Source organism: Montipora foliosa, unplaced genomic scaffold (assembly GCF_036669935.1).
Source record: "Montipora foliosa isolate CH-2021 unplaced genomic scaffold, ASM3666993v2 scaffold_420, whole genome shotgun sequence".
In the NCBI taxonomy this organism is placed as follows: domain Eukaryota; kingdom Metazoa; phylum Cnidaria; class Anthozoa; order Scleractinia; family Acroporidae; genus Montipora; species Montipora foliosa.
Genome location: NW_027179724.1, coordinates 1,086,872 through 1,106,871, shown reverse-complemented (window position 1 = coordinate 1,106,871; position 20,000 = coordinate 1,086,872). Strand labels below are relative to the sequence as shown.

Below are 20,000 nucleotides of genomic sequence, written 5' to 3'. Positions count from 1 at the left end.
GATGACCCAACAGAACGCCTATCATCATTCCCCAGCGGCGTAGACAAAGTACTTCAGCCAATAGCACAAATACAGGAATCGTATCTTAAAGATACGACACATTTCATATACTGAAGGAGAACTCCTTCCAATTTAACGGGAAAGACTATCTCCAAACACACGGAACTGCCATGGGCACTACCCTTTGTGACACAATTTCATCCGTCACTGCCATGTTTGAAAAATATTCTAACGGAAAAATGGCATTTAATACAAAACCAGCCGCTGCTAAGAGAGATATACAAGGAACCTCCCTTGATCTCTTATAGAAAAGGGAAATCGCTTAAAGACATGCTTGCTTTAAGCAAAACTATAAAGGCTTTTATTAACACAATGGGCACACAGCGGGAGTCGTGCAGGTCTGTCAACCCATTTTAACATGCTATTGTAGTGTGAATTAATTTATGTCACCTTCAATTTGTCATTTCATTCAGTGTGAGGAAAACACCTCAGTACACTAGATGTCTTTATTTATTAACAATAATATAGTAGGGCCTGGGGTAATGCCCCAAGAATATTTTGAATAAGAATTATTTTTAATAGACACTGGCAAATATTATATGATTATTAAATAAAAGTCACAATTGGACCTTCCTTCTGCATGAATTTTTTTTCTTTACCTTCTTCTTTACCTGAATTTTTTATCTTGGCATTTTCCCTTGCATGAATTTTTTTTTTGGTTTTTTCCCCACCCCCCCCCCCCCCATCACTTTTCTAATGGTCCGTCCCTTAATATTGTCTCTGAAAGTTTACATTTTGCGAGAAGAAATCTCACGCAGTTATCCACAGAATCACCCTGCTAGCAGAGCCTTTCTTTTGCTTGCTCGATTTTGGCGTTCTCGAGAAAGGCTGTGCATGAATCGAGTAAGATCTTTTTTGAATATTCGCTGCATGTTGCCAGGATACAGTCTCGAACCCAAGCCTAATATTCCAGATCTCGCCGCCATCTTGGTTTTTCATGGCACATCGGGCTCAGTTATAACCATCGGTTTTGTCACTAAACGGACGCTCGCACTGGAAAAACCGGTTTGACGAGAGAAAACAAGATTGACTAGTCCAGAAGCTCGGGCTGCGGCGGCTTCAAAGAGTTGACAGTAAAGACAAAGACAAAAGGAGAAAGAAAAAGACAAAAGGAGGCTCTGCTCGCAAGGTGCCACAGAATAGAAATTGTGGTATTTCTTTCATATTTTATACGCTTCCCCTTATTTCTAATCACCATATCAATTCGTTTCGGCATAGAGCGTATTAAATTGTTCACAGTCTCAACAGATATAGAGTAAAATGTATTGATAACACGATTCTTAAACTGTTCAAATATTTCTCGGCGTAGTTGTTGCTGCACTGCTTGTCTTTTTAACATCCTACTCACCGTGGGAAACACATTTTCAATGACCGCCATATCCGGAGATCTTGGACACAGTTTGATTAAGGTACTGTTTGTGCTTTGCATCGCTGCCCGTGCTAATGCCGAATTTTGAGAGGGATCCCCATCTTGTAAAAACGTTCGGCTACATCCTTTGTCAGCAGCTGCGAATAAGCGATCAAAATGGTTATCTATAAACGCAGCGAAATAACGACCAGTCATTTTCTCGTATGGTTCACAGCAGATAACCAGAGCTGGAAATAACAGTCGGTCATCGGACATTGTCCGACCAAATATTGAGTATGTCCGGCCAATTTCACATTTTGATCGGACATTATGTCCGAACATTTCACTGCCACAATTGACTTCTTCTCCAAGATGTAGTCTGTCTGTGAAACTTGCTTAGATAGATTGTTTGCGCTATATTTGAAAAGTATCTCATAAAGCGGAGGTGTTCCATATAAATCGCCCTATAACGCACTGCGTGCATTGCGATATGTTGGCCGCATTTCATATATGTACCGGCGTAAGTCTCGCAAGGTAACGCCCTTCACAACGGCTAAGAAATATCAGTTTGCTATAAAGGACTGATTTCAAACAAAAAATACTTCAGAAGAGAGTTTCAGCTCAGTATCATGAAGAAAACTGTGTTATGAAGTACCGTAAACACCGGCATATAAGCCGCACCTTGTTGCTCAAAAATTTCGGATCAAATCGGGGATGCGGCTTATCTGCGAGAACATCTCGACAGCATGCCGTAAATTTGCATAAATTAAGAAGTTTAGCGAAAATTCTTAAGTCTGTATAGACCTGTGCAGCAAATTAATAACAACTTCATAAAACAATACCACATTACGCATTGATCATTGCTTTTGCGAGTTTGGTGGGTCCTAAAGGAGCCGTTTTTGTTTGAGCTTACACGATAATTAAACCTTCTTCGTTAGAAGATCTTTTAACCGGTTTAACATTGCCTTTCTTGAGCAGGTGAACTTCACTCGGCAGGGAATTTCCATTCCACCACAAAGTTGTTTACAATATCGACGAGGGCCGCTCCCTTTGACAGAAATCGATCCACCACGAGCGAGAATGCCTGGTTACTAAGCTAAAACGAACCGAGACGTTCGTCGTCAGGTGTTGCATGTAAATTCTAATGAGAAATGGACAGGAATGAAAAATACTGTATTAAAAATGCCAGAGAAAGATCAAATTTATGTCCTAGTCGGATTTTCATACTATTAGAGAATGAAAATTATAGGTAAGAGTTCGAGTATTCTCTGTTTTAAAATGTTAGTGAGTTAATACGCGAGTTGACACGTGCAAGAAACTTGAAGAAACAGTGCATTTACATGTAAGGCATCTTTGTCAAGACTCCACTTTTGATTTATTTTAATTTCTTTCAAATTTTTTTTTTCCAAAATCTAAGTTGCTAAACTCGGGGTGCGGCTTATACGCCGGTGTTTACGGTAGTCATGGTAGTAAAAGTCATCTAGTTAATCATAACTGTTAATTAAAGAAAAAATATAATTGTAGTTTTGAATGCTTGGTATTGAAAATCGTTATTCTTACAAATGATGCTAATTAATGTCCGGTCAAATTGATAAGATGTCCGACCAAAATGAAGATTTGAAAGGACATATGTCCTGTTAAAGGACAAAAATTATTTCCAGCCCTGTTTTAGTGGATCTTTGAATAAAATATACCCTTATGAAGCTCAATAATGGAAAGTCAGTTGCATAAACTAGGCAGGCGGTGAAAACCAACACCTGGAATCTCAAAGGCGACGAGTAATGGACTTCGACAACAATCTACCGCCCGTCGAGCCGAAATCAAAGTGAGCTGTATTTCTAAAATAATATTTAACCAAGTGTGCTGTTATGTAGAACACTGAAACCAAATGGAAAATTCTCGCGGAAGACCACAGCAAAAGAGTTAAGTTTGCAAAGTACATGAAAGCCAACTACGGCCAGGAGATTTGGACAGGAGGAATTTCCTTTTATGTGGATGGAACAGGATTTGCGTACAAAAGAAATCTACTAGATCAGGCTCGTGCACCAAAAGCTCGTGTGTGGAGAAAGAAATCAGAGGGTTTGGCTCCAGGATGCATAGCAAAGGGCCACAAAGAGGGAACTGGGGGCAAAGTACTAAGATTGATGGTGGCAATTTCTTACAATAAAGGAGTAACTGTTATCAGGGTTGGAAATAATTTTTCTCCTTTAACAGGACATATGTCCTTTCAAATCTTCATTTTGGTCGGACATCTTATCAATTTGACCGGACATTAATTAGCATCATTTGTAAGAATAATGATTTTCAATACCAAGCATTCAAAACTACAATTATATTTTTTCTTTAATTAACAGTTATGATTAACTAGATGACTTTTACTACCATGACTACCGTAAACACCGGCGTATAAGCTTCCGCAATTGGAGCCATTAAACGAGTTAAGCCATTTGTGCCTCAATCAACTTTACTCAGTATATACAACTCACTACTTCAACCCCATTTTGATTACTGCAGCCTAGTCTGGGGTAATTGTGGTAAAACATTATCTAACAAGCTACAAAAACTACAGAACCGTGCTGCACGAGTGATAACTTCATCGGGCTATGACGCTGATGTTAATTCCTTGTTTGACAAACTCAGCTGGAAAGACTTAAATTCTCAACGTCAAATTCAGAAAGCTTTAATGGTTTTCAAGTCTTTAAATGGTCTGGTTCCCGAATATCTCACGTCTAAATTTGTAACGCGTAATGTATCAAACTATGCTCTGAGAGATTCGGCAAATAAACTTGTTGTTCCGTTTCCGAGAACAAACTACATGAAAAATAGTTTTAGTTACAGCGGCGCAACTCTTTGGAACAGCTTACATCGTAACATTAAATACACGGCATTCATGGAAATCAGGTCTGTAGGTAGCTTATTTTGTAAATTAATGTAATAATAGGATTAGGATTTTAGATTTTAGGATTTTAGGATTTTACAAATTTCTTTTTTTGGAATTGTACCTGATGAATTTTTTACCGTGTATAAATTAAGTAAATAAATAAATAAAATAAATAAAAAAACTCGCAGATAAGCCGCACCCCGAGTTTAGCAACTTAGATTTTGGAAAAAAAAAATTTGAAAGCAATTAAAATAAATCAAAAGTGGAGTCTTGACAAAGATGCCTTACATGTAAATGCACTGTTTCTTCAAGTTTCTTGCAGTGTCAACCCGCGTATTAACTCACTAACATTTTAAAACAGAGAATACTCGAACTCTTACCTATAATTTTCATTCTCTAATAGTATGAAAATCCGACTAGGACATAAATTTGATCTTTCTCTGGCATTTTTAATACAGTATTTTTCATTCCTGTCCATTTCTCATTAGAATTTACATGCAACACCTGACGACGAACGTCTCGGTTCGTTTTAGCTTAGTAACCAGGCATTCTCGCTCGTGGTGGATCGATTTCTGTCAAAGGGAGCGGCCCTCGTCGATATTGTAAACAACTTTGTGGTGGAATGGAAATTCCCTGCCGAGTGAAGTTCACCTGCTCAAGAAAGGCAATGTTAAACCGGTTAAAAGATCTTCTAACGAAGAAGGTTTAATTATCGTGTAAGCTCAAACAAAAACGGCTCCTTTAGGACCCACCAAACTCGCAAAAGCAATGATCAATGCGTAATGTGGTATTGTTTTATGAAGTTGTTATTAATTTGCTGCACAGGTCTATACAGACTTAAGAATTTTCGCTAAACTTCTTAATTTATGCAAATTTACGGCATGCTGTCGAGATGTTCTCGCAGATAAGCCGCATCCCCGATTTGATCCGAAATTTTTGAGCAACAAGGTGCGGCTTATATGCCGGTGTTTACGGTACTTCATAACACAGTTTTCTTCATGATACTGAGCTGAAACTCTCTTCTGAAGTATTTTTTGTTTGAAATCAGTCCTTTATAGCAAACTGATATTTCTTAGCCGTTGTGAAGGGCGTTACCTTGCGAGACTTACGCCGGTACATATATGAAATGCGGCCAACATATCGCAATGCACGCAGTGCGTTATAGGGCGATTTATATGGAACACCTCCGCTTTATGAGATACTTTTCAAATATAGCGCAAACAATCTATCTAAGCAAGTTTCACAGACAGACTACATCTTGGAGAAGAAGTCAATTGTGGCAGTGAAATGTTCGGACATAATGTCCGATCAAAATGTGAAATTGGCCGGACATACTCAATATTTGGTCGGACAATGTCCGATGACCGACTGTTATTTCCAGCTCTGGTTATCTGCTGTGAACCATACGAGAAAATGACTGGTCGTTATTTCGCTGCGTTTATAGATAACCATTTTGATCGCTTATTCGCAGCTGCTGACAAAGGATGTAGCCGAACGTTTTTACAAGATGGGGATCCCTCTCAAAATTCGGCATTAGCACGGGCAGCGATGCAAAGCACAAACAGTACCTTAATCAAACTGTGTCCAAGATCTCCGGATATGGCGGTCATTGAAAATGTGTTTCCCATGGTGAGTAGGATGTTAAAAAGACAAGCAGTGCAGCAACAACTACGCCGAGAAATATTTGAACAGTTTAAGAATCGTGTTATCAATACATTTTACTCTATATCTGTTGAGACTGTGAACAATTTAATACGCTCTATGCCGAAACGAATTGATATGGTGATTAGAAATAAGGGGAAGCGTATAAAATATGAAAGAAATACCACAATTTCTATTCTGTGGCACCTTGCGAGCAGAGCCTCCTTTTGTCTTTTTCTTTCTCCTTTTGTCTTTGTCTTTACTGTCAACTCTTTGAAGCCGCCGCAGCCCGAGCTTCTGGACTAGTCAATCTTGTTTTCTCTCGTCAAACCGGTTTTTCCAGTGCGAGCGTCCGTTTAGTGACAAAACCGATGGTTATAACTGAGCCCGATGTGCCATGAAAAACCAAGATGGCGGCGAGATCTGGAATATTAGGCTTGGGTTCGAGACTGTATCCTGGCAACATGCTGCGAATATTCAAAAAAGATCTTACTCGATTCATGCACAGCCTTTCTCGAGAACGCCAAAATCGAGCAAGCAAAAGAAAGGCTCTGCTAGCAGGGTGATTCTGTGGATAACTGCGTGAGATTTCTTCTCGCAAAATGTAAACTTTCAGAGACAATATTAAGGGACGGACCATTAGAAAAGTGATGGGGGGGGGGGGGGTGGGGAAAAAACCAAAAAAAAAATTCATGCAAGGGAAAATGCCAAGATAAAAAATTCAGGTAAAGAAGAAGGTAAAGAAAAAAAATTCATGCAGAAGGAAGGTCCAATTGTGACTTTTATTTAATAATCATATAATATTTGCCAGTGTCTATTAAAAATAATTCTTATTCAAAATATTCTTGGGGCATTACCCCAGGCCCTACTATATTATTGTTAATAAATAAAGACATCTAGTGTACTGAGGTGTTTTCCTCACACTGAATGAAATGACAAATTGAAGGTGACATAAATTAATTCACACTACAATAGCATGTTAAAATGGGTTGACAGACCTGCACGACTCCCGCTGTGTGCCCATTGTGTTAATAAAAGCCTTTATAGTTTTGCTTAAAGCAAGCATGTCTTTAAGCGATTTCCCTTTTCTATAAGAGATCAAGGGAGGTTCCTTGTATATCTCTCTTAGCAGCGGCTGGTTTTGTATTAAATGCCATTTTTCCGTTAGAATATTTTTCAAACATGGCAGTGACGGATGAAATTGTGTCACAAAGGGTAGTGCCCATGGCAGTTCCGTGTGTTTGGAGATAGTCTTTCCCGTTAAATTGGAAGGAGTTCTCCTTCAGTATATGAAATGTGTCGTATCTTTAAGATACGATTCCTGTATTTGTGCTATTGGCTGAAGTACTTTGTCTACGCCGCTGGGGAATGATGATAGGCGTTCTGTTGGGTCATCACACCCAGATAAGATAGGTCTTCTGACTAATGTCGGTTTGTGAATTTTCGTGAGGGTATAGAACACTGGAATTCGAGGCGGCTCTGGTGTTTGGTTAAACCATTTAGCCGTCATTTCGTCTATACACCCTGCTTGGCGAAGGGGGTTAATGAGGTGTTTAACTCGCTGGAATGTATCTCAAACCATTGGTTTGTCTAGTGCCTGATAGTTATTTCTGTCATCATTATTTCTATCTATCATTAATTTTGTTTTCTCTGTTCATAACGACGGTTGTTGTGCCTTTATTTGCGTTTTTTGAGAATAATTTCTTTGTTGTTAATAAGCTCCTTGAGAGCTCGTTGCTCGCCGGGTGCCAGATTATTTTTAAGTTTAACTAGTGGAGTTTCCGCAAGCTTTATTTTGACTTCTTCTAAGTAAGTCTCAAGAGCAACTGACCGTTGAATCGGTGGAATCCAACTGGGTTTCACGTTAAATGGATGTTGCTCAGTATTTTGGTCATGATAGATATATTGAAGGCGCATCCTTCTGGCAAATTGGTTGAAGTCTGAAATTAGCTGGCGCTTTATCTGGTTTTCTTTCATGACAGGTGTTGGAATGAATTTCAAACCTCGAGAGAGTAAATTGATCTGCACTGTAGTCAATTGTGTGTCTGAGAGGTTTTTGATGTGTTGCTTGCGTAACTCTCTAGTCTCACAAAAACATAGATAATGAATCAAGATTTCACTGTTAAAAAAAGCCATATTTGTCTTTAAAAAAAATTCGTGCAGGGGGTTTCACCTGGAAAAAAAATTCCTGCACAAGCAGTGCGCGAAAAAAAAAAATCGTACCAGCTGAAAATCCTCAACAAACTCAGCGGTATTTACATAAGATCAGTCGTAATTGAATTAGTCGTCTTGTGGGAAAATAAATTCAGATGGCATAGACCGAATGCATAAATGGCGGCCAAAAAAATTTTCTTTTGTTTATGTGCTAATTAGCCTCACTAGCCTCGTTTGCATGGCCAAAATACAAAAGAAAGGTTGCTTGAGAGCGAGGCTAGTGAGTCTCATTAGCACATAAGCAAAAGAATACATTTTTGACCGCCATTTATGCATTTGGTCAATATATATCTCCATTTATACAAATAAAATCAAGTTGCACCGTCCACGGCATTGTAAGAACAAAAGGCAGCAGATTTTTTCGTACACTTATGGCGGATTAGTCTCGAGGACTTCGCGAGAGCTCCGCGCAATCACGATGGCATTTTCACTTCCAGCGTTTCAACAGCCAATCAGATCACGAGTTTTGGCCGACCGTCCGGAATTCTTGAGAGACTTTTGGTCAGGCCCAATTTTAGCGAGCGACGACATAAGAGAACATATGGGCGAAGCTAAAAATGGACCTGATCGCAGGTTAGTTCTTACCAGACCAGTTCCAAACAGTTGAGGTAATTCTCAATTCTGATTGATGCCAGAAATTCTTTGTGTTTTTCTGCCCAATCAGAGGTCAGCAGGCTGTGACGTCGTTTCGTGTCTTCTTACACGGAAATCACTTGATCTCCACACTCACCTTGGTTTGTTTGGCAAGGTTTTGCTTGAGGAGAAAAGTCTCAGTCACAGCACAAAATGTACAGGAAATCGTTCGGAATATCGGCGGAGAAATACCCTGGACCTTTCGCAGGTATCGTTACAGTAGCGTATTTCCAAGTGTGCGAGATTTGTTTCAAGATGTCCTCCCCGGTTCACCTAAAATAGCCCCCTTTTCCTGGTCGAGGTATTTCTAGATTTCTGACATGAATTGCTGTGGCAGAAACTTTGCTAATCTCTAGAAATTCTTGACCGCACGGGCCACACTGATATGTCGAGCATGCAGCACGACTTTATTTCAATGCGCGCCGAATTCAACGCTATCGAGCTCGTGTTCTCTTCACGATATTGTTCACGATGAGCCAACCAAAAGAAGCAGTTGACGAATGTTGTTGAAATTGGCCGGACATACTCAATATTTGGTCGGACAATGTCTGATGACCGACTGTTATTTCCAGCTGTGTAAAACGCCATTCAGGTTACATGACTTTCGACGCCATTGCAGGCTAAGTTAATGATTCTCCTGTGTCCACCAGAGAAATCTACGCATTTCCACTACCCTCTGGATCCTAAGAAAATACGCGCAGAGGGCTCTATGCACAAAGACACCACTTACCAGGGAAGTGACAGGCAAGACTTTTACCGACACGGAAAATAAAAAAAAATTATAATAATCTACCCATTTTCCGACTGGGATTGCCATACGGTAACCCAGTAATTAAGATGTCAAGCTTAAAATATTGCATATTCAGTGAAGTTGGGAGGGAGAATTACACTGGCCTTTGCCGCAATATAGTCGTCGAAAACATTCCCCATGCTTTAAATGTCTTTTCAGGCTCAAATTAAAGCCAACGGTAACTTTCGAATTTGTTTATAATATTCCCTCCACGGTAATTAACTCTGGTCAAAAAGAAAATATTTGGAGTTTGGAGTTGGCGAAACGAAAAATAGAGCCTGACCAAATTCCTCTTCGAAATTCCTTCCGCCCACTTTTTTTGATTGATTGACATGTCCTTCATCGGCCAATCAAATTTACTGCCATTACACCAATACACGAATACACGCGTGGACGGCAGATTCACGCTATTGTTTTGACCAGAGTTAATTACCGTGGGACGAATATTATAAACGAATTCGAAGGTTACCGTTGGCTTTAATTTGAGAAAAACACATTTAAAGCATGGGGAATGTTACTTTCTGTACCTTTTCGACGACTATATTGCGGCAAAGGCCGGTGTAATTCTTCCTCCGAACTTCACTGAATATGCAATCTTTTAAGCTTGACATCTTAATTTGTAATTGAGATAACCTCGCATTTTGTCGTTGGACGGTTTGGCAATAGATTTTTACCCTGTGGCTATATGACCGGTAACCGGTCAAGGTTTTCAAAATACTAAATGGCCGGCAGTCCGGTATTTTCAATAAATTTCACCAATCGATTAATCCCAGCTAAACCAAACTATCTTATGTCGTGATCCTGATCCAAGCAGCCGGTTTTGTGGGATTTCATATTTTGTTTTTGTTAGTCTTTGGATGTTCGTTTAAATTTTTTTTTCGAAGCATGGCGTGACAAGTGACGTTTACGTCATACTATCTTTACCTTTCATACGACCTCTGGAGAAAACCGGCAGGAAAAATCTGCTCGCTTTAGTTGAGTCGCTTGCTTCTGGAGCTGAAATCCACTTCTACAATATCTTAACGACGTTATGATGAAAAGAAAAAGCTTTTTAATACATTATTCCTTTAACGTGTTTGCCCATGAAGGTTTCTTTGGTTTCTTTTTCGGGTAATATCTTCAGTTGCAGTGTATTTCTAGAATTGCGCGCAGTAAAATCATGAAAAGGTTGGCCATTAAGACGAGATTTTTTTGAACATCGAGTAATAAAGCGCGCCAGCGGCCAAAAATCCCATAAGAGCTTGCGCGCATCTTACTTCAGATCAGGACTTGTACCGTCGGCCATATTAGGGAGCTTAAGCACGCGCGTTTTTGAGACGCGGACGTGAGCTGTTTTCCCTCTTAACTTGTCTTCACACAACCACACTTACATTGCTATGTATCTTTTCTCCATTAGAGATGTTAGTATAAAAATCTGGGACACGCCACTGCCCTGGCGCGCGAAATGTTCTCTTCCGGTTGCCGTTCGCGTCTCAAAAACGCGCGTGCTTAAGCTCCCTATTGTGTCGCGGTGGAAGAGTACATAGGAAGAGCACATAGAAGTTGTGTTGAGTGCAAGCGATTAGCCAACGATTTTTCACAGGTATTTCATTCAGTCACTTCGGAAAGATCTGTTGAGCTTTGAAAAACGTTTTGAAGCGGTGAATTCATCGTATTTACCTTAACCTTCTTGCAAGGTTACAACCTGTGCGCAAATTGTTCGAAAAGATCTTACTGCCGTAAGATTTCGAGTTCTCCGACTCTGCTAATACTCTAGTAAGAGATCCAGTCTAGAATTAGTGTGTCAAGACTTGCTTTTGGACTATCTTGAGATTGTAAACCTACGATGAATCCTTATTATACTTCTATTAAAATAGTGTGAACAGTTCTTTTATCATTGTCTTGTCTGTGATCGGTGATCTGATACTGTTCGAGATAGTCAAGTTGATGTGGAAGCAGCTTCTGTCACTTGCGTTTCGGTTCAGTGACGTTTCCTACAGATCGTTATCGGACTGCTGTTGTCGTTACAGCTCGGTGTACTCTATCGCTAGACCTTGCAAAAGGTAATTTTGTCCCTTTTTTTTTTTAAAGGTATTGAGTATTCGTGGGTAGGTTCCCTCTAGAGTTGATTTTGAGCTTATCTCCCGCACATTTCTTCCGTAAAAAGGTTCGTGAGACCACCAGTGTTTAAGTGTTTCCTTTTCACTTCCCCCTTTAAAATTACACATCAAGATTGTGTTCAGCTTCGCTTCGATTGTTGAGTTGAATTTATCATAAAATTTGCCACAAATGCTTCATTTCCCAATTCACTAGATTTAAGTCTAGCTTATATCAAAGTTAAAAAAAAAAAAAAAAAGAGTTATTGAAGGTTTGATCTTTGTGAAGAATTGAAAAAAAAAAAAAAAAAAAAAGGAACTAGTCCCAGCTGAGCCTCAGAGATTGTAAACAATGTCTTCATCAGTACTTACTTGTAGTATATGTAAAAACCCTACAAGGAAGGAAGAATCTTGACCCATAAATGATGTTTAAAAAGGAAAAATGTCAAGCCTGTAGGAATACCACTATCCACCTCAGATGTTCAGCGTTCAAATGCACAACTCCCCTGTACAAGCTAAAACATTTAAAGTCACTACCAAATGATTTGTTCCCTGGAGCTAAGAAAACTTTTTTCGAAAAAAAAGTTTGGCTGTGTGGCCCTCATAAGCAGTTTAAGTGCTGTGGTGCATGTCACGTAAGGTTGCACAGGTTGTCACCCAGTGTAAACAAAAGTGTTCCACCGCCCCTGTCTGCAAACAATTCTATTCAAAATCAAGTTGGTTGTTCCCCGGTGTCATATGAACTGGCGTCAAAGTGAACTCAGCGGAGGATTCGAAACAAACTCAAAAACTGCGCAAGGCAAAAAGTGGCTGAACTTACAACAGAAGTTGAAAACATGGGTGCCTCAAATGAAGAGATCTGCCAGGAAATTCTTGAAGGCCAATTTGATGGGGTACAGTTAACATTCATATTTTCAAACAAAACTTTCCTTTTTTTAACTCACATAGTGAAATTCTACCATACATATTCTACCTCACTAGTTGGTTTTTCAGTTTATTTGGATTGATAATGAAAAGATGAACACAATTCAAGGATCTTCCAAGCCCGAGAAACTGAAAACATGGCACACTTTCATGCTTGTATAACAGCGTAAAAGTTACTAACCCTACAAAATACAGTAAAGACCCACAAATAAGAACCTAGAATTTTCGAGGTCAGGCTGAGCAGGTTCTAATATTTTAGGCAAATTTTTCATAATTCAGGCTGATTACATGTAGTTTCTTAATGGGTTCTTATTTCTCAGAGGAACAACAATAAATTTCTATATTTTATTTCATAAGATATTTAGACAGTATTGCACTGTAGCTTTATGGAAAACATATTTCTAGAGAAAATCCAGTAAAATGCCAATCAAAGAAAACACATACACAATAACAGGAGTTTCTCGAGGGAGATTTTTTTGTAAAAGAACCTCTTTTTCTTCGCCAGGCTGAACAGGTTCTTACATTTTTGGGTATTTTTAAATTGCCAAATTTCAGCCTGTACTAGGTTCTTATATGTGAGTTCTTACTGTGTGCATTCTTCCCTAAAATAGAAAACTAATCCAGGCTATCAAGAGTACTCTTTTTGCATTCTAATAATCAGATCAGAGTCAGTAATTATTACTGACTAATTCAACGTCAGGACCTTTTTCCTTTACGTTTGATAATAAAAAAATAAGACCACAATATTTCTCTGGCTTTAGTAATGTTTTGGAAACATGATTGTAAACATGCGAACCTCACTCTCTTGGAGGTGTTTCTTACTAGAAGTAAAAGTAAAAGGAGCAAGCCATTGTCTTCACTTCTTTCAAATTTCATTCAGGAAAAAGTGAATGCAAATGCTAACATCATGGAGGGCTTAGCTCTCAGCTACTCCAGAGAGAGGCCTGGAAGTCCCAAATGGGTTGAAATGTTGAGCTGTGTGGCACAGCAATACACAAATAAGGAAATTAAGCAAATGTTCAGGTTTACTAACAGTCGAGGAGAAGGGAAGTATCGTGCACAGACTACGAATTAACAAAAGCTAGACTTTATAGTTAGATGTATGGTCCAGGAGCAGCACTTCCGAAAATAAGACGCCAATATAGTCATAAACTTCAACCAGAAGCCATTGCTTTTGTCTTAGAATTTATCCATCATCTAGACAGTGAAGAGTATTCATCTTATAAAAGTGGCCCCTGTGATGGAAAACAAAAATCGTGGGTAAGTGAATTATTAGGAGGAGGAAATCAACCTGTTTGGTGGTTCAATTAAGCAAAACAAGTCTGCCTTTTATGATAGATATACATTGTAAACAGGAATGTGAACAACTGGAGATTAGACCTATAAGCTTTAGTACATTTTTTAATGGTTTGTCTGCAGGAAATTTCAAAATAATGGCAGAGAAGGCAGGACTCTCATATTTGCACAAAACTTGGCGCGGAGTATTTCATCCTGGTAGATACGCTGCTAACTCGTTTAGGTGAAATGCTGAGGAGCCAACGTAAACCAGACATAACTCCAGGATTAATGAGAAAAGAAAAGAAAAGAAGTTGAAGGGTAAACAAACAACGTTAACAAATAATATATGACTGTTTCCGGTACAAGAAAATTCAGAACGAACATATTTTTGCTACAGTGGTACATGTTCCAACACCATCTAACAGGACATTTCAATAGCTTTGCTCTTCCACACCCCAGCAGTCTTGCTTAAGTTTTTTGGCATCACCTTCACTTTTTTGAGCAATAAAAATTCTTGGAAATGATGTGAACTTTCAAAAAATAATGTACAAGGGAAAGAATGTTGTTATCCAAATAGGAAAAGTACAACCTTCAGGCTGAAGAACGCTCGCACGTGAAGGAAGCTCGAACGCAAATGGTTTCGAATGTCAATTATGTAAACAAATCGAGGTGGTGTATTTTCAAACTAAAATTACGCAACTGGTTCAAAACAAAACCACATTTATTTAGGTAGCACTGAAAAGCTCGCACTTTAACGTTTTGTATTGTAGTGACATATGTCTGGTACACGATACAATGAACTTACAACAAAGGGGATAAACAGTGCTGCCATAAAGAACTCGTTAACCAATTATCTCTGCCACAAAGGAATCGCGGATGATTGGAAAAGTTCATGATTTCAAAAGCATTTTACTATGCAAAGTGAAAACACCAGAAGTGATGTTCGAAATAACAGTATGATCAGTAATCCAGTACTTACCAAATGGAAGCAGATCTCTTGCTGAGAGGGCGATGTTTAAAGTTGAGAAATGCACTACCCTGCAAGTTTGAGGCGAGATCAGACAACCGGTTCAAATACATTTAAAGCAAATAATGCTTAAATCAAGTGTAGAACATCTAGAAACTTTCAATTAAGACGTGCAATCCTTGGTACAACAAGATTTTTGCAGCGTAACCTGACAAGAAACAGGTAAGTAATATGGGTTTCGCACAACGGTGTATTTTATTTTCAATTCCCAAACGCATAAAAACTCAAGGATGTATATTCCGCTTACGCTGAAACAACTAACAAAATTACGGTTTCAACAGAACAGGTGAAGTCAAAACCTTCATTCTGAAATGTTGGCAGTTCCATAAAGTCCACAAATAATCTCGTTTGAGCTTTATTTTCTCAAGGGAAAATTAAGGAGAACGCAAGTTAAGCTCGACCGGCTTAACCCTCGACCCTTACGCTAATTGTGCTTTAACACAGCCTTTCAAAGAGATTTCAGAGTTTTAAAGTATCACTTGTCATTGAAATAACTTAGGGTATAGAAGTAAAACAATTACATACCTTTAATGAATTGCTTTGGCAATATAGCATCGAAAGTAAACCGTCAGAATCAGCCATAACTTCTCTGACAAACGGCCGGCATTGTTCTCGTCTCATGGCAAGTCTACTGAAGCGAACCTTCCAATTGCATCCTTGGGTTTTTTCTACCACAAAATGCTTCATTTCCTTCCGACAAAGGTTAGAAATGAGCAAAGGGAACAGCACTTTTTATGAATCGAAATGATTATAGCCGCCATCAAAGTATTCCCTGGCGCGAAACACACGGTTGACCGGCGGCAAAAGATTATTATGGTCTTTTTGGCCGCGCAATGCTCGAAGTTCAAAAAATCTTGTCTTAATTTCTTGATGGAGTACGAACAGTAAGATGGACTCGCAAAGTTTCTTTTATTTTTGTACAGTTGGTCTCTCTGGAAACATGCCATTTTAGTTTCTGGCGTGCGAGTTTTAAGTTAAATCAACTGGAAATATTATGAAGCAATCTTGACTCCAACTTGTGCAAACAAACCGTGTGATGTACAGTAAGTAATAAAGGCGTTTGATACGCAGTTATTCAAACATGCATTCGCGTAACTTGCGATTTTATCAGCATCTCCTCCTGTTGATATATATGTCCTATGTCTCATCCAGGGAACCAATATGCACCGGCTTCCATTGCCATTTGAAAGAACCAGCTATTTAGCTTTTTTGTGCTTTTAGCACAGCTCGACAACGGAATCGCTAATTTCACTCTTTCCAGATATTCAAACCCGATTCTGGACAAGTTATGAGATGTTTCAGATAGCATATCTCCATTTATACAAATAAAATCAAGTTGCACCGTCCACGTAATTGTAAGAACAAAAGGCAGCAAATTTTTTCGTACACTTATGGCGGATTAGTCTCGAGAACTTCGCGAGAGGTCCTCGCAATCACGATGGCATTTTCATTTCCGGCGTATAAGATCGTCCGGAATTCTTGAGAGACTTCTGCAGGTTACCCAAATTAATGAATCCCGGCTAAATTGATTCAGACACCGAACTTAATTGCGCCGAAATTAATTCACAGAGGCATGCTATGACTGAAGAAAACTGCAAAGTTGTAATAATTTCTGCATTTGAATCGGCTCATGTGAAGTACAGCGTCTCCACAGCCGACTAATTCGCGGCTAAGCCAGGCGGGAAAAATTGCTTAGCCGATCCCAATTAAACCGGTCCTTCTGAATTGATTCAGACGCCGTACTTCACATGAACTCAATTCAATGAATTCAATTCGGCTCATGTGAACCGGGCCTAAGGTCACTTGGAAATATATCGACAATTAAGTCTGCATTTTATGACCGTTTCTAATTTATCTCGCATTTTCTAGTTTATCTCGCATTCACATGTCTCGCATGTTCCCCCAAGGCTTCCGTAGTTATTAAATGTCAACAAAGAAGATATTTACCTTTGATCTGATTATCTCTTTCTTGCAGGTGCATGAGCGCGCTACCTGAAATACAAAGAAATTCTCGGTATTTCATGAAGACAGGTAGTAAAACACGTGGACAGCGCTTTGTCGTGTTTCAGAGGATAAATGTCCGTAGTTACTAAAACAAGGAATGAACTGCAATGAGCTACAATGACCTGCAATCTACAGTGAGGTACATTTTAAGGTAAAATTAGCTAACCTTCTCTCCCGGGTTTCAGGGAAAAACTCTCACGATCAGGGCATGGCATGCAGAATATTGGGGGATGTTACATGTAATATGATTGACAGCTTGTTATGGTGGAAAACTTTCACTGGCCGTTTTATACTAGAGACATTCCTTCGTCTGGGACGAACTTGGGCAAACATTTTTTCTGCGTCTGTCTAGCATAAAGACGAGCACCAGACGCATTATGCGTCTGGACGAACTTTCCAGTTTAGTGCGTCTTTGAAGGTGCACTAAAAAGGATACTTCGCCCGGGGAAGGGGGGGGGGGGGGGGAACTACTTTAGGAATTTCTCGATGGGGATGTGCCGCTGGGACCCTGAAACCCTTAGTCTATACTATGGCTTACAGTGCGTTTCATAAAACTTTTGACAAACGCTTTCCGAAGTTCGCTTGAAATTCCCAAAGTTCGCTACGAACTTGGTAATTTCATTACGTAGTTGTTATTCAAATTGTGAACTTAGAAACGATGTTGTGAATTTTACCACGAACTTCGTTGGGAAGGTAAGGTGTTTGTCGCGAGAGAAGTTCGCACCGTTCGGTGTAAATTTCTCGGAATTTTCTTCAAAGTTGTGGTTACGTTGATTGCGAATTACTGGTTTTAAAATGGGTTATAAAACGTTGAAAACTGAATATTCCCAGATGTCACCCGACACCTGCCTAAAAATAGAATACAATTTCTGTCGTGTGAACTTCTACGCATGGTTGCTTAAAAGTATTTTACAGTTAAATCTATCAGAGATAAAAAGAAACCCTATTTTCAGGACATACATCATTCTAGAAATAGCGCAAGAAACAAAACATTTCAATGTCATGTTGTTCAACTTTTGTCTTTACATTTCTGCGAGTCGCGCCATCTGTCTGTAATGTGAAGTCCCGGCTCCCTACCTCTCAAATAATTTACCTTTAAGAAGTAAAAATCAAAAATTAGTCTCGCTTGGTTGAGAAATTTTTTCTGTTTGTATAAATTCATTTGTAGTTATATTTAATACCAAACCAACTACACCGAATGATGCGAACTTTGCTCGCGACGAACTTCGCAACTTCCCAACTTCCTTTAGAAGTTCATAATTTGATTGACAATTACGTAATGAAATTGTCAAGTTCGTAGCGAACTTTGGGAATTTCAAACGAACTTCGGAAACCGTTTGTCAAAAGTGTTGTGAAACGCACTGTAAAAAACCGTTTAAAATTACATCGGGAAATATCGATATCGAAAATTGAATTTCCGCTATGGAAAATTGATTTTCGAGGTCGGGTATTAGATTACCCAATCACGTGAAAACGCAACTATACTTAAAGTGGTACGATGATCAAATTGTTACCCCTTGCTTTTTTGAGTGTATCACCGTTTGCAAATATCTTCATTAGTTCCGGAGATATTTAAGTTTGAAAAATGGGTAAAATATGCAAATGAGATGACTGATGACGTCATACATCCTCACATGTGAAAGATAAAAATGATACGTGAAGATATGATTTTTTAGTAAAAGGAGAAATCCTGGTATTTCATCAATATCTATATAATAAAAGAGCATAAATAATCGTGCTGCACGTGCAGCACAGATTTTAGCAAGTTTGTTTGCGGTCCTTTGCATAACGACGACGTGAAATCACCAAATTTGAGGTTTTGACGACAACGTAAGCATGCAACAGGGAATCTTTCATTCTCTGTTTTCACTCTGAAATCGCTCGTACCAATTTATTTTTAGGATACTTCGCCCATATTGTAGGACGTGAACGAGACTGAATAATCCCGAAAGACTTATCAGTGCTGGAAATAATTTTTCTTTATTCAGAGGACATATGACCTTTCAAATCTTCCTTTTGGTCGGACATTTGACAAATTGGATCGGACATAATTTATTGACTGACAACACTTTGAAGAAGAGAACTCAAGATGTGCTGGTGACATGTTCGGTCATCGTGTCCGATCATAATGTGAAATTGGCCGGACATTTTCAAAATTTGGTCGGACAATGTCCGATGACCGACTGTTATTTCCAGCACTGCTTATGATTGAGCCAAGTTATATTCCGTGGTGACGTTTTTGTCGACCGTCGTCGTCGTAGATCTGAAAGTCCCTGTTCCCTAATAACTTCGGCGAAGCAGCGTCGAGATCCTTTTTCTGGACCCCAACGGACTCAACGAACAAGCGGAAGTGCGTTTCAAATTTCCCGTAGACCTGATTGGCTATTACCAGTGTTATCGAACAATTGTTTTTCTTAACAGACCAATCATGGCGCGTACTCAAATCCTGGTACGCTTCTGGGGGCCTAAGGATTTCGGCACTGGTTCGCAGACGTACCTAACCAGAGGTTTGGTTTCGTCTATAGCGTAGGCTAGTGGAATGCTGCTGAAGGGTAGGAAAACGGATCACGTTCCATGCGCGATACCGCTGCCCTTGATACTGTGGGCACAACACGCAGACATCCAGAAATCCGCGCGTCTCAAATGAACACGATCAGAATGGCAGCCTCATAACCTCCGCAGAAATTATCGTTGTCATAATCATCATCATTATCATCACCATTATGTCATTGTCCTAGTCTTCAGAGCGACTTTCGTGTGACCTTAAAAAATTGCTCGCAATTTGTTTCACGGACCAATCACGATTAAAACAAAGCTTCTCCTTATACCCGCTCCTAATATGGGCAGTAAACAGTTCGATTACCCAATCACATTACTGCAGATCACGTTTGCATCCGCTTTCGCTAAGCCAATGAAAATTCGCGCCCGTTTGTTTTTGTTTGAGCCAATTAAATGTTTTGCATTCTTGTTTAAGTTGTGTTTTTACGTTTATTTTTCAAGGCCACGTGAAAGTCGTTCTACTATCTTTTTGAACAGGACAATCATCACCGTTGCCATTATCTTCACCTTATCATCGCCTTAATAACCATCAGTAAAGGGGCTATGTCACGAAGTTTAGCCAATGC

At 39.3% G+C, this 20,000-nt stretch overlaps 1 protein-coding gene and 1 long non-coding RNA gene across 2 annotated transcripts in view; one reads left to right on the top strand and one right to left on the bottom strand.

Moving 5' to 3' along the window:
- The window catches only part of LOC137988531 (uncharacterized), a gene marked incomplete at its 5' end in the record, with an annotated part of 670,231 nt that overhangs the window by 347,381 nt on the left and 302,850 nt on the right, over window positions 1–20,000 (top strand). The window lies entirely within an intron of this gene.
- LOC137988497 (uncharacterized) lies at window positions 11,923–15,637 on the bottom strand. The gene is made up of 3 exons (XR_011120791.1): window positions 15,397–15,637; window positions 14,824–14,882; window positions 11,923–13,801 (listed from the first exon to the last, which is right to left on the bottom strand). It is a non-coding gene; the product is annotated as an uncharacterized lncRNA (long non-coding RNA).